Source organism: Amblyomma mixtum, chromosome 1 (assembly GCF_055824585.1).
Source record: "Amblyomma mixtum isolate Tamu chromosome 1, ASM5582458v1, whole genome shotgun sequence".
Lineage (NCBI taxonomy): Eukaryota > Metazoa > Arthropoda > Arachnida > Ixodida > Ixodidae > Amblyomma > Amblyomma mixtum.
This window is the reverse complement of record NC_143012.1, coordinates 284,561,002-284,588,868: the sequence shown is the minus strand read 5'-3', so window position 1 is coordinate 284,588,868 and position 27,867 is coordinate 284,561,002. Positions and strand designations below refer to the sequence as shown.

General features: G+C 46.4%; 1 long non-coding RNA gene across 1 annotated transcript in view; it reads left to right on the top strand.

Annotated features, from left to right (window-relative positions):
* The first annotated feature begins 202 nt into the window (after positions 1-202).
* The window catches only part of LOC149371925 (uncharacterized), a 248,700-nt gene continuing 221,035 nt past the window's right edge, over positions 203-27,867 (top strand). The window contains exon 1 of the long non-coding RNA XR_016292116.1: positions 203-524. This is a non-coding gene — a long non-coding RNA (uncharacterized LOC149371925). The remainder of the gene's footprint in view (positions 525-27,867) is intronic.

Genomic DNA, 27,867 nt, shown 5'->3' with positions numbered 1-27,867 from the left:
CCTTCATCCTAAACGTGCGAAAGCAAGAAATAAAGCTATCTATTCTACCAATACAATACAAAAGCAAAGTGAGAAAAACAGATGTGGCATGTGGGCCTACGGCGCTCCTTTGGCTGGGCGCAACAAGTTGCGCGTGTCGAGCACATGTCATCTGGCGTTTTTCGGATGCGAACGGGTAGATAAGATTGTAGAACCACCGCGCACGTCCGGCAAGTTCTTCGCCGGCCGGCAGCGCAGTGAGCATGCGCGCCGTCCCGCCAGTGTTTTGATAAAGGCCGAGCGAACATTACACAGAGGAAAGCTTAGGGTGCCTTGATCCAAGAATCTGCATCGACGCACCCTAAGGAAAACCAGCGTGGAAGCGATGGCCGTGCACTTCGTGGTCGGTTAGCTTGAAGAGCCGCCGGCGACACGTACCCGGATCGTTGTATGCGGGAGCAGCGTCCTCTCCGGATCCGGCACGGTGATATGAAGGCACCCGGTGTAAGTGTCTGCGACGCCGGCAGCCTGTCGTCTGTGTAGCGGTAAGTCTCACTATCTTTAGCGGTTTGGTAGAGTGGAGAGCGCCACTGTGTTTAATTTTAGTGTAGTAGCAGTGGATTGTTTCTATCAGATCAACCAAGTCCTTTTCATCATTGCAACGCATGTGTGTGAATTTAGCTGCGTCGTGAGCAGGGTGGACCAGTGAACCATAGCGGAACGTTGCTGGAACCATTGGTATTTCCCCTCCGTTGTAGCGTTCAGGAGCTCTGAAGCTGTCGTGTTGTTGCCCTGTACTTTGTTTGAAACGCGGTTCGAGTACATTGGAGTTGTGGCATATTTTAGCTTTTTTCTGCGAGAATGTAATAAACGGTATGTGTGCTGCATCTGGTCGGTTACTCGTCATGCGATAACCTGGCTCGCAAACGCTCCTGAAAGAGGAGGTTCCTTCAGACTCAATAAAGAACAGGCATAGTCACCTCCAGTCATGCGTAACTTTTTACTGCAGCTGTAAATTCAATTTTTATGCCACCACTGAAGCTTTTCGAATCAACCTTTTTACCCATAGCATCCTAAGCACGGATAACCATTGGTTCTGAACTCTGGATGGGATCTCGATCCGGCCTAGAAGGCACCTACTGCGGCTCAAGTACCTATTGGAATAAATGTTTGAAATTTGTGCGACGTTCCTCGCAAAGGTGTTGACGTTGCAGCCTTGCAACGTCACGTTGCAAGGAATTATCATATTGTGGGAAAAGCAAGCTACAAAAGGAAAAAGGGAAATTTACTTTAACCCATTGAAAATCTGGGAAATTTTTGATGCGGCTGAAAACTGCTGTTCCAAATGTGTTTTCTCGGGAAAATGTCTACAGACGCAGTGAAAAGTTTTTCATGGTGGCAGCCAGACCAGACTTCGGGGCATAAATTGGGCCCATCTTTTTCTTCTTCCCGCCTAGCCTTGGCTGCATAACCACAGAAAACTGTCCAGGAGTATAACCAATTGCGGACGCGGCACGAGTACAGTTCACAACAGGCCGGGCTGGGACGCCCATAGTCGCCTTCTTCTTTGGGAAGGTGTGGAGGGAATAGCTTTCTCATTTTCTCATAGCTTATCCCTCCTCGAGCTCACTTATTACAGGAGTTCATTCAGATGTTTTAACTTTCTTGGAAATGCAGTAGAGGCTAGGCAGGGTTTTTATCGCCGCGCGGGACGTTGGATGATCGTTGTTTCAGCTAGGAGTGCGGAGGGGTGAAGGAGGTAAGTCCGAGAGAAGGTGTGGTGTCGTTAGGTCACTCCCCACGGCACGAAGACAAATACCCGCGGCACCCGGAATTCAATGAAGGAATTACCAAAGACGTCCATCTGTTTTGAGAGCATGCCAAGGAGGGACCCCTCCACTTCGGCTCCCGGAACGTGTGGACTTCGTCGGTACGGCAATAGCACTGCGAACACCTACTTCATCCGCATCAGTGCTTGGTCCGGGCCTAGGTACCTCTCCAACATACCACGAGAAAGTTCGTTGCTTAGACCATATACTGTGAGATATTTTTCGGGCAGGCGAAAAAATATACCTTTTAATTTGAACCTACGAAACGCAAGTCGCGCATGCGCCAATATTATCTCAAATCTTATCAAAACGAAGCGACAATGACGACACTATGGAGAGCAGCACAACAGGATTTTGTCGGAGGGTAGCGCAGGCCACTAGCGTCTCTATTGTAATGCTCAGTCTGCAGAAAAAGTTGTGCTGTGGAGGTGGAAGCGGTGGAAGAGCTACAAAAAGCTGTCTCTTCGATTTTCATAATTCTTGGGCATGGTATTTAATTTTATTGTACTGATTTTTTCTCTTTTGATATCCGTGGCTGCATTCACTCTAAAGTTACACTTTTGCAAAAGAAATAATTTGTGAGAAAAAAAGGAAAACTTTGAGTTCAGAAGTAGGAAAAGACAACAAACTAATGGGGCAACACTGCTTAGGAGTGCAGGCTTGTTCATGTTCGGCTTTGCAGCCTCGGCTTCCAGCCTTTATTTTTTCAGCTTTCTTTCGCAGCCGGAAAATTGTACTCTACATGTTTAAAATGACTTGTTCCAGAGAAGAAGCAAAAGATTTTCGAAACCTTATTCAGTGGATACCTAGGCCTGCAGAAAATAATGTTGCCTAGATTGTACACCGTTATTTGGTTAGCATTCTCGTTAGACGACGATCGTTGATCTCGCTGGCTTCACGGGAGTTTTGATACAATGTGACCCTCTCGGACACACTTCACCAATAGTCAACAACTACCTCGTAAGCGATCTGAAACCCCCAATAAAGCAGTCACTGGAGCCGTCAACAGATGTCTCCACATAAGAAATTACTTCTTGGCTGCACGCTGTTAAAGTAATAATCGGTTCTCTTAGTTGATCTAGGTTGGTGGCAGGAAAGAAGCTTTTGGCTCTGTTCTCTAACGCTCTCAGTATGTGTTCGGGCGTAGCCAGGCTACCAGGACGAATTCGTAACATTATCTTTCCACGTGACTAATTTCTCTCGACAGTGTTTCTCTTTCCTTGGCGTCCACAATGTCGCTGTGTTAGACAACCCGTAATATACGGCGGTGCCTATATGGCCCTATTGCTGCTGCTGATTTGGCTACATTCAGGTTTTCCAAAGAGAATGTTGCTTATAATATACTGCTCTAGCAATGAAACATCAGTAAACGTTCTCCCGACGTAAACCCCGGGAAAACTACTCATGACCTGCTCGTGTACCCTGACGAAGGAATTTGCAGAAAAGCAAGAAACTCTGTGCGCCAAAGTCTGTTAATATGTATTGAGTAAATACAGTGTAACGAATCGGTGAATTGATTTGTGAAATAAAGCAGTAACAGGAACAAAACGTTTTGCTCAACGTCATAATCATCAGCAGCAGCAGCCTGACTATGCCCATTAAAGGGCGAAGGCCTCTCTCATGTCTCTCCAATTAACCGTGTCTTTTTGCAGCTGCGGCCACGTAAAGTTAATGTTGTTTTCAGATGTGTCTTTTCCTTTCGCCGTTCTTACCAAGCTTTTTATGCGAAGCATACTTCTTTAGCTACCACTTCAGCCCTTCACCGTGGTTGTGCGCCTCCAAATCACGTGACACGATGATGCCACACCACGTGACACGATGACGTCACGGCAGTGGAGAAACGGGGGCCCACCTCGCGCCGTCGCTGGGGTTGTGCGCCTCCAAATCACGTGATACATGACGTCACACCACGTGACTTGATGACGTCACGACAGTGGAGAAACGGGGGCCCACCTCGCGCCGTCGCTGTGGTTGTGCGCCTCCAAATTACGCGACACGATGATGCTTCGCATTCTCCAGGCTTAACCAAGTTAAGCCTCAGCCATTTTTTTCCTCTAGTGCATCACCTCGATTAAAAAAAATACGGGTAGAAATGCCTTCAGCGCACGATGAGGTCTCTGACAGCAATTTTCCAATCGCTTTCAATCTACACTCCGCTGGTTTGATTTACTGCCCCGGCGCACTACGAATCAGTCGGCGTGTAAGGCTCAATAGGGCGCCAGCGCTTCACGGCGAACGACTGGCGCCTTTTGATGTGTCGGAAACGCACGGCTGGCGTCCGTCCTTTCCTCCTTTATGTTCTAACTTGTACTCCCAAGTGATTCGGGTCGAACTTGCAACGAAGTTCAAGTACTGTTTTACGAAGGTGATGCCTTTGGAAACAAGCGCGAAATATTTATATATATATATATATATATATATATATATATATATATGAGCGAAGCCAACAGCCACAGAAACCAAGGAAGAGAGGGGATTTTTAATTAATTTTTTTTCTGCTGCTTTTGGGGGTATTTATGTTTACAAATAACCTAACCTTGAGATCAACTTAGAACATTAATGAATATATTATCGCTTAAAGGTAATTGATTATAAAAGCAGAAGAAAAAACAACCACATGCCACCGGTGGGATCCGAACCCACGACCTCCGAATTACGCGTCCGGTGCTCTACCGCTGAGCTACGGCGACGGCTGTCAAATCGTCTGCTTTCGGGGGCATTTATGTTTACAAATAACGTAACCTTGAGAGTGTTCATCAGCGCAACCCCCACGTTCTTAAGCGGCGGACGAAGCACGTCCTGAGCGGTAACTCGGAGATCGTGGGTTCGGATCCCACCGGCGGCATGTGGTTGCTTTTTCTTCTGCTTTTCTGATCAATTACCTTTAAGCGATAACATATTCATTAATGTTCTGAGTTGATCTGAAGGTTAGGTCATTTGTAAACATCAATACCCCAGAAAAAAGCAGAAAAAAAATAATTAAAAATCCCCTCTCTTCCTTGGTTTCTGTGGCTGTTGGCTTCTCTCATATTTATAACGAGCCCCTCATTCCCCTTCCCTTGTTTGCTTATATATATATATATATGTATGTATATATATATATATGTATGTATATATATATATATATATATGTATGTATATATATATATATATGTATGTATGTATATATATATATATATGTATGTATGTATATATATATATATATGTATGTATGTATATATATATATATATATGTATGTATGTATTGGCGCGTGCTCACGGGAGCGCGACGATGATGAAGCCGAAGTGTGTGTGTGGTTCGGTCAGCAAGTCAGCCATATTGTGAGTTCCTGCTGTGTGCTGAACTTTGCTGAAACTGCGAGCTGTAACAGTCCTGTATTCGTTACATTTTTGGTGGAGGTGCTGGGAACTTTCCAACATCTACGTGCCCCGAAGGCTGTCTATGAACACGGATTTGACTGATTCATCGCAGTGCGAGCCGCCGACTCTAAAGTCAGTCACGAGGAGAGTTCGGCCCGTTATACCCTAAGACCAGGGCTCGAGCCGCGACGCACAGGACTGAAGCGGCAGCTATGGCTAATAACGGAGACGCTGCAGCTTTGGCTGACAACGGAAACTCAGCTGCTCATTTCCTGGTTCTCCAGCCGCGAACGCCGCCGACCTTCCAAGGCGAAGTGTTTGAGGACGCGGAGGACTGGCTTGACTAGTTCGAGCGCGTTGCCAGGTGCAACGGCTGGGATGCGGAGCGGAAGCTCCACAATGTTTACTTCGCTCTTGACGACTCGGCGCTGACGTGGTAAGAGGACCACGAGACAACGTTTCCTTCTTGAGAACGGTTCCGCAGCCAGTTGCTGGCGGCCTACGTCAACACCGATCGTCGGGAACGAGCTGAGTCGGCGCTGGAGTCAAGGAACCAGCGACCCAATGTGAGCGTCGCATTGTATTATGAGGACATGACAAGACTGTTCGGAAGGGCGGATACAAACATGGCCGAGGACAAGAAAGTGCGCCACCTGATGCGCGGTATAAAAGAACTGTTCGCTGGGCTTGTGCGAAACCCACCTAACACCACTTCGGAGTTTCTATCGGAGGCCACTACCGTCGAAAAGACCCTGCAACAACGCGCCCGCTACTACAATCGCGCCGTGAACACCGTATCTACTGCCGACTTTGCGTCAGCAGCGACTCCGCTGACACCCTGCGGGAACTGGTTCGGTCTATCGTCAAAGAAGAGCTGTACAAAATGCACCTCTCCGCCCAGTCGCGGCCGCAGTGTCCGTCGTTAGCACAAATTATCCGAGAGGAAGTGCAGCAGGCGGTCCCTGAAACTGTTGCCCCTGCTGCCCTTACACCGACGCCCCCGCGCCAGACGTACGCGTCGGTACTCCGTCAGAACTGCGACCTCACCCCTTGGAGCACAAGCCCATCTGCTTTCCAGCCGCGGCTCCCGCCTGTCCCTGTGTTGGCCGAAGCAAGGATGCGGAAGACGTACGTGTGGCGGGCACCCGACCAGCGGCCCCTTTGTTACCACTGCGGTGAGGCTGGCCATATCTTGCGGTGGTGCCCTTATCGCCGAGCTGGAATTCGTGGATTTCATCCGCGAGTCCTCTGTCCGCTCAATGGCGAACGGCCCCACGAAATTGAGGAGCACCTCTCAACGCACCGGGATCACACTGATTTCTCTTGCCCTGACTACCGTCCACCAACCTCTATCGTACATTCTAATTTCGTACATTCGCTAAGTGCGGCCTTTTGTTTCCCTCCTAAGAGGAGGTTTTTGTAGCCAGACGATTTTCATTTCCTCCGAGTTGAGTTGTGAAGTTTTCATACTCAATTTTGATGAAAGCGTGAAAACAATATATAATAGTGTTTCTCAAACTTGCATTCTAAAAGCGTGTTCGTTTACCGACAACATTACTTCATTGAGGGGTTCGGTAGGATCTGCGTGCTGGAGTTATTTCGTTCTTATTCTTCCCATATTAGCAATGGAGATCCCCAATGCACGAATGTAGGAGGGCGAATGAGAAAGTCCTTGCCCCTACTTTCTGTCAGGCAAAATAAGGTACAAACGGGTATTTTTGAATATACGTTCTATTATACGTACCTTACCCTATTTTTCCACGTAGTCCGCACGCCCCTCCAGATATTTGTCTCATCGCAGCAGTAAATTTGAAATGCCCCTGTGGTAGAATTCATCCGCGGCTGACTATGGACGCATCGTCGGACTGCTACCTTGTCTTCATCGCTGCACGGGAATCACTGTCCTCCAAGGAACTTCTTCAGCGGACCGAGAACGTGAAAATAACTAGGTGCGAAGTCCCGACTGTATGATAGACGGTCGAGACTCTCCCACTGAAATGACCGTAGCTTGTAGGCGGTTCTGATTGCAACATGAGGTCTCGCATTGTCGCGGAAGATAACGGCGTTGTCCACATCGAGAATCCCGCGGTGCTTTCGCCTGATGGCAGCCAGCATACGTGATAACTGTCGGCATTGATGGCTGCACCTTGCTAGACACCTTTCCGCGTACTTGGGTTGTTTTACCCTGTGGAATTTTATGGGCGATCGTCCCTCGCTCCATAGGAAACGAATCACACTTCGTTGCTCCTACACCATGGACGTGTGAAGCACGACCGCCATCTTCAACAATTGACAGCTGCGCCGTGCTGCGGAGCTACCGGCAGATAAGGCCCGGCCAGTCCAAGAAAGGTCCATCGCTGATGGATGTGTTTACTTCGCATTTGCAGCCGTAATTTGACTAAAAAAAAAAGGGGAAAGACTTGCTGATTCTCCCTCACATTTGAAGTAATCTTTTAAGTTCATTTACTGCTTTGAATTTCTCTCCACAGTTCGCCTCAAAATGCAACAAGAATCTACTCTAACTGTCCTAGAATTTATCACCAGCACTTGTTTCGAAATTGAAGCGCAATAGCGGACCTATCCTCATTGTATCCATGCAAGTGAGTGACCAGAGCATTTTCGGCACCCGCGAAACAGTGTACTACCGTGCGCAAAAGTGGAGAGACCACGGCTTCGACGGCAGGAGCGGCTGCGGGGCCGCACCGCGGCGCTGCTATCTCGCGCTGCGCGCTCACTGCGAGATTGCCTCGCATGACGCAAACTTTTCCTTCGCTCTCGGGCTGGTGCTTATCATGACTGACAAACTTCTAGTGCGTTATTCGGCTCTTCTGCTGCTGACGATCGCGTCGAAGGGGAGAGCGCATCGCAAGGAATTCAGGAATAGCGCAGTGGCGCTTTAGTGAAGCAAGTGGGCGGTGACGTTGCGTCCACTCACTTCACTCCGCAGCGGCAAAGGCCATTCTAATTGTGGTTGCAGCGACGTTTCGTATTTTCTCCCCACAGAAAGAAGAGTTGTGTGTTTTTATGCTGATTTGCGAACACGCCTGCACGATATTTTCCCCTTCTAATCGAGGTGCTAGCGTAGTCAAATCGGCGATGTGGAACAAGCTTTTCTCCATGAACCGGAAAGCGCATTTCAAAAGATGATTTCTATTAGGGTCTTCAGTCATGAATGACTACCGTGAGGCGGTGTTGCATTTTGTGCTGTGCCTTTCGGTGGGTGAGTTCCTCCAGATCGGAAGTACCGAAAAGTGGAGATCCCACGCGCTGTGATCAGGTCTTTTGTCAGCGCCATAGGACGGCGTGTGCCTGAATGGGCAATGCGTCTGTCCTAAACTTGCTGGCCTGTTAACCAAAGCGTCTCAATAAAGCACGGAGTTTTGGATACGAAAGATGAAGAATGCTGACGGGGCTTGAAACGCTCGACACGACCCACGCCGATGACCATTATTTTCGACGTGCGGTTATTAACGCTATCGCTTTAAAATAAACCACCGTTCTTTCTGTGGGGACAAAATACGAAACGTCGCTGGTCTTTGCCGCTGCGGAGTGAAGTGAGTGGACGCAACGTCACCGCCCGCTTGCTTCACTAAAGCGCCACTGCGCTATTCCTGAATTCCTTGCGATGCGCGCTCCCCTTCGACGCGATCGTCAGCAGCAGAAGAACCGAACGACGCACTAGAAGTTTGTCAGCCATGATAAGCACCAGCCCGAGAGCGAGAGAAAAGTTTTGCGTCACGCGTGGCAATCTCTCAGCGAGCGCGCAGCGCGAGATAGCAGCGCCGCGGTGCGGCCCCGCAGCCGCTCTTGCCGTCGAAGCCGTGGTCTCTCCACTTTTGCGCACGATAGTACAAAAACTGGCAATAACATGGATCTATATATTTTATGCTACTAGAGATACTACGAAACATAGGAAGATGTACAATAAGTATGCGCCTTGCAGCCATTTTCTTTATGATAACTCTTAAGCAGGAAGTATTGCTAATGCAAGAGCGATATGTAGGCGATCAAGAAGCCAGCATCGTTACTCGTGACACAGCACCACGCCTTCCATAACCGAAACGGGTAACTGGCGGAATATCCACAGGAGGACAGTGGCCTAGACCTAACTTTGTTATTCACTGTAAAAGAAATAGTGACAATAAACTAGGGGGACACTTGATCACCGCCTTAAGGATATGACGCGACTACTACTATGGTTATATTTTAGATTCTTTCGTAGTTAATACCACTTTTACTTGCACGGACTAACGCTGGCGGCAAGGCACGCTGTAGCAATTTCAGAAAAAAAAAGTGAATGCCGAGGAAAGACATCTGGTTACTTTGATAGGTTTGGCCGAAGAGACAATCCGCGCCGATGTTTAGAATACCTCTTCTCGGCTCGCAATGCTGAGATATTACGTAAGGTTCAGGCACATACGTACTTAGGGAGAGAAGGAGCTTTCCGGTAGTTAAAGTGACCAAGAAATCAATATGCGCCTCTTTACCTCCGAGTCTAGAAAGCAAACACCGTAAAAAGGTATCAGGAAATGTCAAAATGGAATCCACTAAAGATGCATTAAACATAGTACCTGGTTAACTCTCTCGTGGCGGCGCGGTACCGGTACAGAATAATAGGGGGGCTCTGGGTTCACGCTCGATTCGAGCGCGGCAACATCCCCATTGAAGAGATCGCTCATTTCAGTTGTTCGCAAGAGGATCAGTAAGAACTGCACGGAGAAAGGGTTCGCCCGGGAAGAGATAACAAGGGGAGAGAAGGAAGGCGTTGGGGAAGCCTTCGAGGCCACAAACGCCATAGACTTTCTCCCTTTTCTTCCGACGGAAGAGTTTGGGGCATTTCGCTGCGATAGGGACGTTGTGGAACGAAGAAGCACTCGTAATACTCAATTGAGGTTGCTGGCCAATTACTTCCCCAATACTGGAGCAAGTGCTGTTTTCTCTTCTGTGAATTCTTTGTTCGCACTTTTTTGTGTTTTGAGAGCAAGCGGCTTGGAGGCTCGCAGCAAGCCGCTACGTCGGCACGAGTGGGAGCAAGGAAACGTGATAGCGTCAGGGGAGTAGCTTTTATTAACGCCGCTTAAAGGATGCGACGCGTAGTGGTGGCCTGTCAGTGTCAAAACAAAGGAATTTGAACTCTTACTTTCTTCCTTTATTAAGCAGCTTTTAAGGGCCCCGAGCTCATTAGAAGGATAGCATCAGGTGAATTTTTTACCTCCAAGTAATATTTTTCTTTACCCGAAAGTAACTTATGACAAGTATTGATGCCTGCTATTAGAATCAAATAATTGCAACACGCATCGGGAATATTAGAAATGAACACAAAAATACACATAACTGCAATATTCAAATGTTTTGGAAAGAACATTTCTGAAATAGTCCTGCTTTTTGACAGCAACAGAGCAAGAAACTTTAAATATTTTCTTTTGTTTAAATTTCTCAGCAGATAATTTTTTTAGGCTCGACATGGCCTCTGTTGGCTTCCATTTATTTCCAGTGTGCATTAAAATAACAGCGCACGAGCCTGAATAACACATAATTATTCCTCGTTGTCGGCATCGTCGTCAGAGTTTCTTTTTTTTTGTAATAATAAACACCGCAAGTTAATGAGCAAAATACTACCAAAAACCATTTATAAGATAACGTTTAAACGGCGAAAACTCTGCATGCAGCAGAGCAGGCACCAAATTGAAAAAAAAACATACATTACACTGTGCAAGCAAGGAAACAAAGAGAAATCGTTTCTGCGTAACGCCGAAAAAGTTACTTGGGCAAACAATTGCGCAGGACAAACTTTTTGTGATTTTGGGATGAACTTCTCTTGACTTTACATTCTATTGTCTTCGTAACGAAACTGATGCTCACCCTTAGCAGGATCCGTTTTTTTTTATGCGCCGTATCGCCGTATCGGTTGCTGTATAATAACAATTGCAGACTATCTGTTTCTGCTTGTATTTCGATAGCAGACAATGTTCCCGCAGCAACTAGAGCTTATTCGTCTAGTTCAATTCGTGCCATTTCTGACCGCTTCTGAGCCCTGCGGTTTTCTTTGAGCACCATTCTTAAAGAAGACGAATGAGTATTCTTAAAGAACGCGTCTCTCATAGCTTTAGTCGCTTTGGGACGTTAAACCCCATAAACAAACAAACAAACAAACTATTCTTAAAGAACATCGTGCCTTAGAGCGGGGTAGAGCACGAAATCAAAGGACGTTGGACTGGCGAACAGTCCTCAGCGTTCTATCCAGATTGCACGCTCTGAGACGGCGTCGATGTCGTACAAGGAGGTGTGGACACGCTCTTTGCGATGCAATTGCGTAATGGTGCTGCTTTGCACAGAACTGTTTTGGTAAGTACCTGTTTCTTACTCTAGAGAAAAACAATGCGTGGTTTAAGTTAATGCCAGATTTCCACGGATTTCTTTATTCATAAATTTTGAACGAGTACGAGAATCTCCAACTTCTAATTTATTAAGGAGCTTTTGTGATTAGATTTCGTCGCACTACGCAGCGAAGAATACTTCCAACCAACCGTTCCGCTCATTCCTGTGATTCGTTTCGCTCACGTCATCTCCACTGGCGTTCGCACGCTACAGAAATAAATAAAAAAATTGATATCAACTTTTTGGGAAGAAAGTAATCCCTGCTTCAAAATCGCAACGTCAAAATGAAAATAAAAGAAGTAATTGTTAGGTGTAGTCTGTACCGCACAAAAGCGGAATAATTGTGGATGCCTCATATTCTATGCTCTTTGATCCTGTCTATTACGTTAGCAGTCCAAAACCGTCGGCGATTTGGGAGCCCTGAGTGCCTCTTTCATTGTATTGTGGCAAGTACAAACTACGACTGAGGTCGTAGCATGTCTCTTGCGAGACAAACAATGCGTTCGTTAAGCGTCCATAGCACGCGTTTGAAGTTGTCACTCTGGCCTGAGACACCGTTGTTGGCGACTGCCCGAGGTACTGCGGTGAACCAGTTCATTGATGAAATCAGAGGGCAGCATCGGCAATAGGTACAATAGGTGCCAATGTATGAAATATGCAACCACAGGCTCGCGCACCTCTGGCCCAGTATTAGTTAGGTTGCCAAGGCTGCGGTCTTTCCTGGAACCGCAAGACTTGTGAAACACATATTCTGCAGCAGTTAAGAATAATTGTTTGGCAATATTGCAACCAAAGAGTTGTTTCAGCATGTCGTGTTTCTTTGTGCACTTTTCTCGCGCTTTTGTTGGTTGTCTAGTCCATACATACCTTCTAGAGTGATTTTTTCTGCCCATCTATCCCTAGCGCGTGTATACGTGTGGTCCCGCGTATATAAATATAGAAAAAAAGGCTCATTTCCGTGCGCCTTTCATTTTGTGTCAAACATGTTTAGTGCAGTGCAGTTCGCATCATGCGTAATGAATATACATATTTTCTTTTTGGATTAATTTGTTAGCTCTTTATCTACTAGTTGTCAAGTATCCTAAATATGTTCGAACGTCTTTTGGTGTTGCCACTTTTTTTCACACATAGCACCGGTAAAACCCACTAATAAGCACCTATATGACGTTTCTCCTTAAAGGGACATTGAGGAGAAATTGAAGTTGGCTTGTATCGACAGAATAGCAGCTCCTGATTACAAAAACGCCACTCATACTGACAACAAAGCTCTTGTAACATAGAAAAAAGCAAAAACCAAAATACAGGTACCGCCGCCACAGGCCAAATTCGCAAGTACAAGGGTGATGACGTCATAGGACAAAGCAGTGTTGCTAGAACCAATGGTTCTAGCAACACTAGGACACGAGAACCCACGAATCATTGAGGCGCAGCCAATGCATGCGGAAATCTTTGACGTCGCCAGATGGCGCCACGTACCCGGCAGCTACGCGCGTGCTTGCAGCATCGGGACCAATCACCGCCTGCTCACCGGCGGTAGGCGGGCTCCCGGTATTCCGCTAACAGTAACAAGGTGCACGGTATGCTAAAGGTGTCTATTTGCGAGAACTTCGTTGACGACTTCGAGAGCGGGATCCATCGTAACGCTGGCAAAACGCCGGTGCAAACGTAAACGAAGCGATGGTAGCGACGGCCGCAATAGCCGATAGATGCCTTCAACGTGAGGCCGGCGGTAGCTTTCTTTTCGGCTGCTGCTAGGCCGCACTGCTGGCCGCCAGAAATCTCGGAGTCTGCGTTACGTCATGTTTCACGTCACTTAGTCCTGTGTCTTCATAAGAGAGTCCCAAGTTTGAATAAGAGCGGCGGGAAAAACTTTTTCAACTTCGAATCCAAATTTCTTAGAAATAAATGCATCTTTCGCTGCCGGCCAAGTGGCAACAAAGCCATGAAATGCCGAACTATCGGATTTTGCTTTAAACAAAATATTAATAGAGCTCTCCTCACTGTCCCTTTAATAGATTCCATCAAACCCTTTTCGTAACGTGAAGCGTTCACGTTCTTTATTGATATTGAGTACTCTTCACCATTGCTGCATCGGTGACGTAGGAGTACTGTTTTAAAACAAGTTATTTCACGTAATATCAGGGAAATCAAAATGGCTGACGGAATACTTGATTTCTCCTATAAACAATGTTGTCACAAAATTGCTTGCTAATTTGCTAATTTCATTATCTGGTTTATAATCACTTGAGGTGCTTCGTGCATTCCGTGCATTTTCGATTTGGCAGGAAACCTGCACAATTCGTAATTTGATGCTCAGTACAGACAGTGGTTTTTCACTTATCTACACGAACAATTAGCGGTTCCCTGTCGCATTTTCTTCTTGATATGCCAGCCTCGCACTCACTCATATCCAACATTAGTGTGCTACATGCTCCCTGCGCGTTTCCATTTTCGTTAATTGCCCTTTAGCGCCCCTGGCAGGATAAAAAAAAGAGGTTGTGCAGAAGTAAGGGTCCACCAAGATAATACGTTATCCTGTGTGTATAGCACGTCGCTGGGATACCACCGGTAATGCCACGCCGGTTTTTCCATTTGATGCACTGGCAGTCATCGCCACTGCCTGTCGCCGAGCCCGCAAAAAAGGAAGCACATTGTTGACGAGGCAACGTGCATGTCAGCCACCGCTGCCGCGTGGCGCACCGATCCATTAATAAATTTCGCAGGTGCTGTTGCCACTGACTGCATGAATAACTAAAGCTGCTGCCGCGTCAGGTACGCATTGTTATACACGTGCACTATCCTCTTTTGCTCTTTTTCGCTCGGAGGTCGTTTTACTGGTGATGGTTCGCTATAGATCAGCTTCCTTTCCATCCCTCCCGGTTCCTTTTCTTCCTTCCTCCTCTACTCATTTTCAATTCCCAGTCGGCTGACACGTCTTCCTATTTGTGAGATCTCTGCAATGTCCCCCAAGGGACGCTTGGACGGCGACGGATGGGATAACTCGCCCTTGCCCTGTTGTAAACTAGTGAAGGCTCCCACTGTGCTTCTTGTTTTCAGAAATCCGGCGTGGCGCTGATCGAGAACATGTGAGCATAAGGTCAACATGTCGGAAGGTGTGAGCCGTTTGTGAGGCGCTTCTGTAAGCCACAAATGTAATGTATGAGCCTGTTTTCTAGCAGTCTCTCGCTCACGTGACAGCGGATCACTCATAATGTTGAGTGGAGAAAGCGACGAATGGTTTTAATAGAGGCTAAAGGCCGCGGAAGTTCCAGGTTACGGGTTTAGCGTTCAGAGTGCTAGGAGAGAGGATAACAATTTTTTGTTCGCTTTTAGAGCGCAAAGGCGTTTTTTGGATGCTCTGGGAAAAGGGAATTAAGAGTTGTTTCTTTACAAAAAAAAAGTGGTCTTCGTTTCACATCATGGCGTTTCTATTTTTACTGCATACAGTGCCGTTTCACCGTACAATTCAGAGGAATAGCAGTATTTATTGCGTAAATTTGCGGGGACGGAACAGATGATTTATAGTTTACGAGGGTTTAACGTCCCAAAGTGAGTCAAGCTATGATGGACGCCGCAGTGAAGGCCTCTGGAAATTTCGACCACCTGGAGTACTACAAGGAGCACTGACACAACACAGCACACGAATGCAAGGAAAATTACACGAGCCGCACAGCGGATTGTCGCTTCAGCAGCCTGCAAATTCCTTAGAAGGGATATCTTTCTGTTGTGTTTTAGCTCGAAAGGCGGCCTTTTGAGAGGAATATGTAAAACGTGGAGTTAGTCTTGAGGAGGCTACTAAATCTATCAACTATAGGTATCTGTGATCCCATTGAATGATGCAGAATTAAATTCGAAACCCTGCCTTTGAAGGAATTAAGGGGCTCTATGATGTAGATTGCGACATGCAGAATTGAAGCCTTTGCCTTTTACTTGAATTACGAAGAAAACGTTGGCAAACCACGCATTCAGCAAACCCACATCGCCGTGCCCAACTCGAGGCCAAAGAGAAGCAAGTTCACATGAAGTATTACAGAAACTGATTGTGTCTAACGACCCAGTTTGTTTCCCAGTTATAGCCTCAGAGTTTTGCGAATTTCGGCTACACATTAAACATTCAAAAGAAGAAAGATAATCAGGCTACAAAACACAAAATGTCAACAGCTTTTGTTCGTTTCAAAGCATACGTAATTGCACAGATCTCAATAAACAATATTCGACGTGGCACATGCTCACTTCTTTGAAACCAAAAGCTCATGAAAAGATGAAGCTCAGGCAGCGGTAAAAACGCTGGCGAACTCATCTATGTAAACGACGTGGCTCTAGAGCTTTTTCCACCGGCTCCCGTAAGTTTAAAACACGGTCTTGAAGCCTTCTTTTTATGGGTTTTCACTTCGCTGTTGCCTCGCCGCAGTAAACCAAGCTGGCACGTCGAGCATGTGCTTCTAACATCTGCGGAAAAGGGGAGAACGTGAGGAAGGAGCCGTGCCGAATATAGTGAGTGCTCTTACGCTCCATGAAACGAGCGCCGACCTCGACGCAGAGGCAGGAAAACATGGTATTATCTCGCGGTTTCTGACAGCGAAGCCCAGAGGGCAACGAGAATGCCTTTTCCGGTCACACTCTGCTTTCAACGGTGACGCTGTCATTCGCAGACGCACGGCACAAACCTTCACAAAGCTCCGCTGCGCCCTTCCTCTGAAGCTGCTTGTTTCTTTCTTTTTTTTTCAGGATTTCAACGCGGCGATGAAGGAAACATACCAGCGCAAATCTTCGAAATTCAACCTCCGAAGCCGGAACATTCCGAAGGTTTCTGTCACGGAGATAGGCAGCAGAAAAGCTACTACTGTACATATATCCCTGAGGTAGATCCTAACCAGCAGCGAACCAAACATAGCTGCTCTGTTTTCCAGCGCATTAAACCACTCAGCCAACGCCATAGCATATTTTACGAATCATCATAATCATCATCATCAACAACAACAACCAGACTACGCCCGCTGCAGGGCAAAGGCCTCCCCCATGTCTCTCCAATTAACCATGTCATTTGAAAGCTGCGGTCACGGAGCCCCGCAAACTTCTTAATCTCATTCCCCCACCTAACATTCTGCCGCCCCCTGCTACGCTTGCCTTCTCTGGGAATACACTCCGTTTCCCATAAGTGCCAGCTTTTTTCTCATTTATGTTGCTTATTAAAGCTAAATATTTTTATGCGCATGCACTGTTTTCAAAGCCTTCAGGAAACGCTATCAAAACCATCTAAAAAGAAAAGACGTACAGACAAGAGCACAACAGTAGTCGCTGACAACTTTCACAGGCACAGCAGTAAATCATTGCAGACCGAAGCGCAAGTGTCATTTCTACGGCATTACATATTCCTGAAGGCAGTGGTGACAAGTTCAGGTAGCTTACACAGCAGTTTCTATCGGTATTTCACTCTCAATAATAGAACTCCGCTATCTACGCCTTGAAGTTATACGATTAGGTGTGGCAGGGGAGGAAGCGGTGAACAAAGCGTTGTGCTGGTTACCGAAGCTTCGATTTCCAGGAAAAGAGAGTGGGTGCGGGGGACCAGACTCGTTCATTGGCTGGATTACTCAGTGCTAAAACACGGCAACAAGCGAGAAGCCCGTATCCTTCCATTTCCTGCATAACATTAGCTCCATTGCCACGGCCAGTTGACCGCAAATGTACAAATAAGGGAAGGCACAGCTCATCACCAGGAGGGGGTGCAACTCCGATTGGAAGTCTGTCTGGCCATTTGTTTTGCTGAGAAGAATATCATTTGGCTCAAACGAGATTTTGCTGAAGCAACAAATTCTCTATGTCTGATCAACGTAAGAGTCTGGAAGAGGCTCGGCAGTCCAGTAGAAAATATCATGTATGCGGGTTCATCAGCATGTTTAATAAGAGTAAGGTTTCATGCAGCTTGATAGGTCAACTTAATTTGCTCCTTTAAGATACTCTGTGGGAAATCCCAGAACACTACTGTGTATTAACAATCCATGCAGGAATGTCCGGCTGCTCGCGGAACATCTCAAAGACGGCAATTGAGACGGACCAAAAATTTCTTTTTTCTGATGCCTTATCTCCCGGGGCAATGTCGACAACTACAGCTTTCGCCCTGCGCATTCTAACCGGCAGCCTCTTGACCTACGTGTGGTAAAACATCATCTTCGTAATCTATCATTCCCTCGTTCAACGCTTCCAAATGCCCCCTGCCCCCCTAGCGTCATGGTGGTGGAATTCAACTGGTTGTAACAGATAGAAATCGTCGCCGATATTTTGCAACGGCGGCTTTATCTTGCAACTTAAGATAGTGAAAGGAAAGGGGGCCAAACGCGTCAGCAAGGACAGTGAAGAGTGGGCGAGCGCTGTGGCTTATCCAAAACGCGAAAGAACCGAGAGGCTTCGAACAATCCTGATTTGCATGAACTGAACGCAATGGCACGCAAAGCACCAAAAGCGGCAAAGAAACGCAAACATGCTATCCAGCTAAGAAACAGAGCTGCTCACTGACGTTCCTCAAGCTTTGAGAGCAGCCAGAAAGACCGCATGCCCTGCGAAGCTCGAAGGATAGAAGTGCGTGAAGATGGGGTACAGCACAGCCGCACAAAGACTTAACACGAATGACGGAAAGTGTGGCCTGGACTGCCGTCAACGCCACGAAGCGATAGTCATTGGTGCGAGACAATGCTTTCGGTATGTTTCCGGTGGCTGATGATAGCTGGTGCGCAGCTCGCTTTTACTGCTTTTCCGCTTGTGCCTGATCGCCGCGTGGACAGCGCGCTCGTCACGGGGGCGTTTCAGAGCTTTTTGCTCGCCGATTCGGCCTCCACGGCCCCGGCAACGCTCTTTGCAGGTTTCTTATCGCGGCAGCCAGGGACTGCTCGCTAAGCTTCCGCGGTTCGCACCTTCTATCGTCAGACACCGCAAACATTCCGAGAGCATCGTCTCGCACCCGATGACTATCGCTTCATGGTGCTGACGGCAGTCCAGGCCACGCATTCCGTCATTCGTGTTAAGTCTGTGGGTGGCTGTACGTTCAACAGCCCATAAACTTGTCGATACTTACGGCTAGCGCCAGCACTCCCTCGCCCTGGAATGCGTTGCGGATATCCAGCTATGCGGATATCGATAAACAGCTATGTAAGCTACCACTCACAACAACATGCCATAATAGGCTATTAAACTATATGCTTGCGTGTAAACGTTCTTTAGGGTTTTGTGCATAACTCTCGAAATATAAACGCGGCTACTCGATGGTGCGTGGACGCATCGGCCACTACGCGCTCGACGCTGTGAAATTCCACCCACCCCCAACCCAATTGAAAACCGCCGCGGTGGTTCAGTGGTTACGGCGCTCGGCTGCTGACCCGAAAGACGCGAGTTCCATCCCGGCCGCAGCGGCCGAATTTCGATGAAGGCAAAATTCTAGAGGCCCGTGTACTGTGCGATGTCAGTTCACGTTAAAGAACCGCAGGTGGTTGAAATTTCCGGAGCCCATCATTACGGCGTCCCTCATAGCCTGAGTCGCTTTGAGACGTTAAACCCCAATAAACCAAACCAAACCAAACCCCACCAAACCAGTTCACCCCCCCCCCCCCCCACTCCCAGCAATGCCCCCCCCCCCCCCCAAAAAAAAAAAGGTGGCAGGAAAATACCCCCCCCCCCCCCCGCACCTCCAGGTAGTAGTAGTAGTAGCCGGAAAGTTCACTCCAGCTGTGATTCTTGCGCCTATGAATCAAGAGAAGCGAAGCTTGCTCCTTGGCCGCGGCCAGTCAGCAGCGTCAGGAAGCTCCTTCCCCCGGAGCATTCCTTCGGTTGGCCAGGCGGAGGAGTGCCGTCTTTTGAGCGTGCAAAAAGTGACTGGCGGAGAGGGAAAGGCGCAAAGACGCTGAAACTCAGATTTTGATTGCAGATAACTTTGGTTCTCCAAAACGCATTAAAAATTCTTGCTGGAGGATACTGTTAAAGCGGCGTCCTTGAACATCCCAGGAATACTTCACCTTCATATAGAGCCCCTTTCAGAGCCCCTGAAACCACCTCTAATTAGATTTGGGGCAGATATATTCAAGAAACCGAGACCACTCGGTTCATTATGAAACCAAACATACCTATAGGGTGACGTTCCCAATGGTTTACAAAAAGGTCAAACAAGTTACAATCTATACTTTGCTCGATACGCTCCTCCCTCTATATGTTTCAAATGCATTTGTTTACGCACCTTTGCTTTGCTACTCTTGATGATAATACTATGACACAACCTGTGCGTGCTGATGAGAACCTGATGAAAGGTGTGCGAGTTTGTTCAAAACTAAACCAACCACGATCGTACAAGTAGAGAACAATAAAAGGGGAGCCTGCGAGCCTCCTTTGTCATCAGTGCTGAAAATGCGCTGAATTTAACACAGCCCTTAATAAAAGAAATAGAGGTAAGAATCCCTAAATATTTACCTGCAAAGGGAAGCGACAACTGGGGGCGTACCAACTGGGAGCGTACCAAACAGCAGGTCTCCAAGCTCTACTGAAGACAGTGCCTGTTGTGCCACCGTGGGAATGTTGACAATTCCGTTTCACTTCACGTAACCCTCACGAGTCTGCGTATTCCTGGCGTCATCGCTCCGAACGCGAGACTAGAATCTGCTTCGAGCAAAAAATGACAGGTGATGAATGTTGGGCTGGAACGGAGAAGAGAAAAAAACAACTGTGATAGAGCTGACGCGATCTGCTTCCCAGAGCATGAAGGCTACTTTATTGATCAGCGCAATTCTTCAACGTCAATTTGTGTTTTCCAGATGCGATTGATGCGAATCCTTATTCAGTAGATTCCCTGTGGGCGAACACCTACGCCTGCTCAACTCGCTTCGTTGCTCCTACACTGTAGCCGCAGTTGCGCTTTCGGAGAAGGATCGTTATTCTCTGAGTGAGGACAGACTCCGCGCAGCGTATTACGCAGAAAGTAGTCTTCTAAAGTTGTCTGGATTCGAGTGGGTGCTCTTAGTTGGAATCTGCTTTTGTCCTCTTGGCTAGGCTTCTGCATCCAAATATTGGCAGTTAAAAAAAGGTTCCTCGTTTTTCACGTTAAAAATGAATTAAACTGCCTTCCTTTTTCGTGCATCTGTCCAGACTGTAAGGCCTAAAAATAAAACTTCTTTTGAATACGAAAGCTGAACTTTTTGGCTTCGATTTTCTTACGCTGCGATTTCTTTTCTTTTTTGATTGGAATTCTAAAGAGCAAAAGCCAGCCGTTGAATGAATCTAGCGCTCCTGAATGCATGAAAAACGCCTCTGAATGTTCGGTGAAGTTGTATGGATTTTTTATATACGCATGGATGTCGGCTTCATTGATAAGGCTTGGTAGGAGTGTTAGGCAAATACAGTGTAAGGTATTGAACTTTCAACACCGACAAGCTACACCTTGCAACATTTCTCATCTAAAGTCTACTTGGGAACAGAAAAATTCGTGTGTGGGTTGAAAGGTAATTTTACGGTAACGCGCTAGCCGCTTTCTGTGATAACTGTCGTGAACAAAACATTGCACATAAAATGGTGCTGTGAAATTGGTAGGGAAGAAAAAATTTGTTTCCCGGAAAGAACAGAGGAATAAACGAAGGCCTAAATCGCTGTTTTTTTCGTCATGAATAGTTCAACAGGTCCTTTTAAAAGAAGTACGCCGCACAATCTGCGCATTAATTCTGTTCTATCCTTACACTTTATAGGATAGCCGGAAATATTTACCGCACGTACTACAGTCTGCTGTCAAAGAAGATCGCGGGATCCATAGCAAGGGAACAATAATTTTTCTGACGATTTATTTGAAATATTTATTTGAAAGCAAAACGACTTTAATAACATGGCAAGTATTCCTTGATGAGAATTAAGATATTTTGATTATTGTAATACAGTGAATTAAGCGTATTACCAAAAATATTTTTTATTCCGGAATCCTCTCCTTATTACTCGTTGTTCGAAGCAACTCGTTAAGGTTACGCTTGAAAATTAATTTTTTTTTCCTTGAAATTGTGGCTGTTCCTTCATTTTTTTGCTACAAGTTTGTAAACATTCTCCAACAATCCGTGTCTACCATGTTACCGAGCATCCCGCCTGAACAACAATTTTAATCATCTTTTCTCATTCACGTCGTGATGCCCGGTGTTTCGAAACTGCGCTTTTGCATCCATACCACAGTAATGTTCACTTCTGCCTTGTTCCTGTGAGAGCCGAAACGTCAGTGTTTTTGTTCATTCTTCTCCGCACTAGTACACGCATGGCGCGACCGCGTTCCGCTTCTTTCAACTCATTCGCGCTCGGGTGGTTGTCAATGCCAGTCTCGAAATCCCAGCGGTCCAAGCATCTGATCCGTCGTCCTCTTCCTGGTACGCCAAGGCCCTTTCCTGTGGTCTGCAGCCCTCCCTCTCACTTCTATTCTCTTCTATAAAGTAGTTGCCTTCTGGCTGTTTTCAGGGCATGGCTTCTTTTTAACGTTGTGCTTCAGTTCTCTCACCGAGAAAGGCCTTCCGTGTTTATCTACTCACCTCTTTATTGTTTTTCCTCGCACTTTTCAGATTTCTTTTGTTTCTGGGCTTTCCTCGAGCAAAGGCAACGCTCCGTCAAAGCTCGAACCGGGAGCCTCGCCTAACAGAGGCGCAGAGAAACCGTGACGTTGCTCTTGCGCGTTGGTTGCCCTTCCTTGTGTTGTGTTGCGCTTCAGCCCTGCAAGTATTTCTCTTTTGGTTGCGCCTGCTTCCGACAACGGTTTCGAGGCAGTTGCGATGCTGCCTGCTCCGCCCCAGTGGGCACAACTGTCGGCGGGAGATAGGGAAGCAGGGGACGGCTCGGCTCGAGTCCCCACTAAAGCGACAGCAGATAGCTGACTGGTCGTCCGCGAAGCTCACGCACGCCGCAGCGGCTTCGCTCATTCCTGTAAGATGAAAAAGGTGCTATTTGTATTGGCTGCCGGCTGTGATTGGCCACAGCAGTCTATCGCGAGTGTCTGCACTTGTTTACAGAGAAAATTTTTTCTTCCAGTATTCGTTGTCTCACCTGTAGCCAATAGTTCCGCCATTATAATGTGATTTTGTTTTGTTTGTGTTGTTACCACGCGCTGCAGCAGTAACCGACTAATGTCTGGAATTATTTCTTTTATAATGTTACAGTGAACAGTGCACAGGAACTACTAAAAATTACGCAAAATTGCGCTAAACTGAGCAAGAGCTGTTATGTGTGCGTGCGCTATGCATATTTTACGGGCTGCGCGTGGCATTAGGGGGAGCCTTCTCTTCTAGAATCAAAACAGCGGAACCTCGTCGTCTCCTGCTTGCTTTCATCCTCAGCTGCTTACTGTCTGCCGGGAACGACTGCCGAGTGCGGTGGCCTTGCGAGTTGCTCTTCTCTCTCAGCTTTCACCATGACCATCCCCCTCTTTCTCCCAGAGGCGAAAGGCGAAGATGTGAGCCTCGAAGAGTATCGCCGAAACAGCTGTCGCTTTAAAATGTGCTGGTGTCCTAGTCGCTTGCAGCATATCGCATTTGTATCAGAGTGGCGCAACATGCCAGTCAATTACCAATCAATTAAACTTGATGATAAAGTAGCATGACCCGCGTCATATGCGCGACATTCGAGTTAAAAGTTTAGCAGACTGGTCTCTTCTCAGCAGAGGGATAAGTTGCGAAGTACGCCTTGGTAAACGGGAAAGTGGTTGAAAAGAGCTGAATTCTGCACACCAATTTTTTAACTATCCAGATCACACAAGCAGTAGACCAGGATTAGCGCAAGTGCGTCGGTCTTATCTTACGCTTAGTTTAATAATTTTTCCACACCATGCAATTGGGACATAATTACTACGTTTACTCGCAGAACGACTGCATTCCCATGATTTCACTCCCAAAAAGTACAGTTTTTTTTGTTTCCTTATTAAGGGACCCTAATTGGCGTAATGAAGGGACCCTAATTGGCGTGAAGTTTTGGTCCCGGTGGTAGTGAACTCTTTCAGGCTCGCCTTTTTTATTGTCGAAATAAATAAATAAATGAACTACACAATGAAAAAGTGGGCCATTTGTCGGACGTAAATTATACTATACTTCACGATATGGAATGAACATCGAGGAAGAATTTTCCACTAGGAATCCGAGAGCCAAAAAACAAAGACCTGGGGTCTTAATGATCGTGGCAACTTTTTAACCTGGGCTCCCCCCTGATTGTCGTGACTTGCGCAGAGTAAAATCTAGCGATGCTCTCTTTAGACAGCATTATAGGTCGCCACACTAGTTATACCACCAGCTCTCAAATAAAGAGTGCGGACTATGCTCCCGAGCACGGAGTTGATGCTGCAGGGTGCACTTTGATTTATTTTGATTCTGAATCTTTTGATTCTGAAGAATTTCTTTCCCCATACCGTTCGAGCTATTTTTTCGGTTTTTATCTTTTTCTATGTTTTTACCCCTTTCTACGAACGCATCCCCCATCCACCTCCAACCCACATTTTAATAGATAATTTACGAAAAGTAGTGAGTTTATTATATGAAGAAGAAATCGTTAGTGACATATAATTAGACATATTTGCTATACTTCGGCTTCTTCAGCCATGCCTACTGTGCTGCTGGTTCTTCAGACCGCACAACTAAGTAGGAATGCCAGAACAGCAATGCCGAAATCAATAGAGATCACTGAGGACTATCCTCGTAAAAATAATAGTATTTTGTCCGTTACTGAGTTCCGAGCTGAACATTTGTGTTGTGGTGCCATTTGACGCCACCAAAAGTGAAGTGACCTGCGACATTTTTATGACCGGGTGTCTAAAAGAAAAGGGATCCGATATAATTTGCCACAGAGTCATGTCACTGTGGTTAAAGAAAAAAGGAGTCCTCCCAACCTTCATCATCCCCGAAGAAAATTTTGCGCAGCGCACTAAGAAAAAAAAAAAAAGCGGAAAGGGCGTAAATTTCACATCGACTGGTACAGAGAATGAGGTCAAAGTCCCAAATTCGAAATACATGTCACATCGTGTCAAACGTAATCATTGTGCTTGGAAGGCTAAACATAGTTTCTTTTCTGGGGCTTCTTTTTTTCCGCTGCACGCTCATCGAGTTTTCGGCGGGAGAAGACAGCTTGACATCGCGGCCATTGTCATTCTAAGATGGCGATGACGTTTGAAACATGGTTTAGAAGAACTTTTTTGGGGGGGCTAGGAGGTGCATGTTGTAAGAAAAGAACTGTAGAAAATTGCGTATCTTGAACGGTTATGTAGATACTGTTGTGCGGGAACTGGTATCTCTCTGCACGTGTCCTGGTTTTTCCTTATATTTGCTGCGCTGTTAGTGAATAAACTTAGACGCAGTTTAGCGCTAGTCCTGTGTGGTCCTCTCTTGTGTACGTCTTGGTTGTGCTACAGTTCTTTTCTTACGTTTGAAACCGAGTCGCATAAGGGGTGGTTGCCGTTTTTCGTGTATGTCGAAGAAATGTATTTGCGTTCCCCGGGAGCTGTTCCTATAACCTAGATGCAAAACAAATACAGTGTATCTGTTCTGACAGGCGTATTCCACCGTGCATCATTGTCATAAAAAAAAACTGTAGCCTAAAAGGGAGCGCCATTATTTCATTCAATCACCCATGAGGACCGTTCTGCGATACCCCTAAACGGGTCTTGAAGGCAATAAAGGAGAACGAGAACGCATATTTGCTGCTGAATGAGTCACAAAGTGTTCTATCTAACTTTAGAAGCTTCTTAATAAAAAAAAAAGGCAAGCACTCCCTGTCACCGTCGCTTTCTGTGGAGACAAACACGGAAAAATGATGCTCCGCTTCGTATCCAGATGTACCATCCTTGCAAAAAATAACCAGACAGTGGGATTTGTTTCTTAGAAGTGCAGTGGTGCACCTTAATGGCACCTGTTAATCTCCAAATCTGTAGAAGGTAAGTACCACACCTGTCCTCGCCTTTAGAGATTTTCTAGTCTTCAGGGATGCTGTAGGAGCGCCACATTACGGCACAGAAGCCAATAGTGTTGCATGATTAACTTCGGCATGAACATTATAAGTGTGTTAAATATGGTTACCTTTTCTAGCGGGCCCTGGGTCTTGTGTGGAATCCCTGCGTAGAATTCACTGGGCCCTGTGAGGAATCCGTGCGGAGTAAGCAACAGTTAGCATTATTCAATTGCATTCTAGCGCTTGTTGACCTGTTTGAGCTACCGCATATGGAATTGTACGAAAGGAGAAAAAGACGAGTTTTGGCTCACATATTTCATTACGAAACTAGGGAGAGAAAGTCTCGTAGCTCATTCTCTATAAGGGCGTTTCTGAAACACAGTGGACGTCCATTCGACTGCTGGCTCAGTTGCCAATAATGGCTGTTTGTTTTCTTCTCCGTGGCATTGTATTACCATTATTGAACATTTAAAGTCTACCCTAAGGGAAAGTCCGCTTGGTACATGCAAGTGCAGTTTTGAACGTCCGTGCTTGGCACCGAATGCTTGAATTGAAGGTTCACGTAGTATTTCCCCCGTGGTCTTTTCTGACAAAGACGAAAACATAGTTCTATAACGTAATAAAAATGCTTGCCGGCATCTATTTTAACTGATCTGTTCAGGCGCGCTCTTCACTAAGGTAAAAAAACCAAGCAAGGATGTCACCGCTTTTAAAAAAAGTTTAGCGGTCAGTGTTTTTTTAGGCAGTTTGCGGCTGTTCAAAGCGATAAAGATTTCGTGCACACATCTCGGGCTCGCTTTCGCGAAACAAAGATATTAACGTTCAGTTCGTGCGTGGAACACCCTCAATTTTACTAAGAAAATGAACAGGCGCTGCTTTCTAATATGCCTGGATGATGTTTTTCTTCACATAATTGGTTATCTGTACTTAATTATTGAAAAATATGAACATCACGCGGCTCCGGCAAGCTAAGCAGGCATGTGTAACCTAAGCAGTCGTTATGGAGCATCGGGGGCTAGACAAGCCAAGGTACTCGTTTTAAAATAAATTATCTCCACCTGCTCCTGTTCCCTTCCCCAGGGGACGGCTATTTTTCAAACTGTCGGCGCGCCGGTTTTCATGCGTTTGTTGCAAGAAGCATCCGGTCCATGCGGCTGTAAAGCGTTCCCCGCAAGCATAGTGAGAGTAAAGCCGCCCAGATCTTCCTCCTGAAATGGTCGGACGGAGAAGAGGTTGCCTAGGTTTATTTTTGAGATAGGATGTCAATGAGGCTAGGAAAATGATGCTGGAAAAATGTGTTATCGTAGCGCCGTGAAGCCCCAGAAACAGGAAGCTTTTCCTCTTAAACTATTTTTGATAGAGCAATTTTTTTGGAGGCATTGCACAGCGTGAAATATGTTTGCCGCATTTTTCAGGGATATAAGGCTCTACGAAATGAATTCGTAAACCAGCACATTAAGCACCCTTGTGGATATCGGCTTTTCAGATGGCGCACAGCCGTTTTCCTTAAGCCTCGACGCAAACGTAACTAAACTTTTCCATTCTTCCTCACCCTGACCAACCCCTTCTCTGATGCCAGCTGAGGAGTGCGAATAACAGCAAGTTGTAAAGCCTGACACACATACACTCCCATCCCTCGCACACATGCACACAAACCTACAAAAACGGCTGTGAAATGAATAGAGTCTAGCTTATGGATAGGCAGTGGGGTGGAGAAAGCATTGAGTATCTTGAAGGGCATTGTTCTATATTTCATTTTAGTGCATATCCACATTTTTTAAGGAAACACTGATGGTACCCGTTAATCTTGGGAGTATTTCTCGAGTTTTTCTAGTTTCTATTCATAAATATTTTTCGCACCTCCAAATTTTTTCTCACATATGAGCAGGAAAAAGTGCCGGGGGCCCTCTGTGACGATAGCTGTGTCGCCATAACGACATGCAAAAAGTAGCCATAAAAAGCTACCTAAAAGCACAAAGGACAGGTAATGAGAGAAATTGTTGATGCTTTCCGAATCAGAAAAGCAGGTGGGGGTATATGTCAGCGCCCCCTCTGTATCTTTCATACAGCGGGTGAATTGATAGCGACAGAGCCATCGTCACAGAGTCATGCGTGTGTTTGTGTGCCTAAATGCTTTTTTTTTCTTGCATCTCGCTATAAAAGGCGAGCTCGGGCAAAAAACCACAGTTGCAGTAAGCGCCTTGTCCGTGTTCGTTTTTCGTTCGTCCTGCCCACTCTTCCGCCTTGTTTCATCGAGTCATGCACCAACTCACCCAACAGTCGATTCTTCTGGACTTCATATGGTAACGACGTAATTTAGCCGTCTTCCTTATGCAGGTCATTACCTTCTGCAAGGGCAACAGAAGTTAAAAGGGTGAGCACCCAGTGCCCAGAT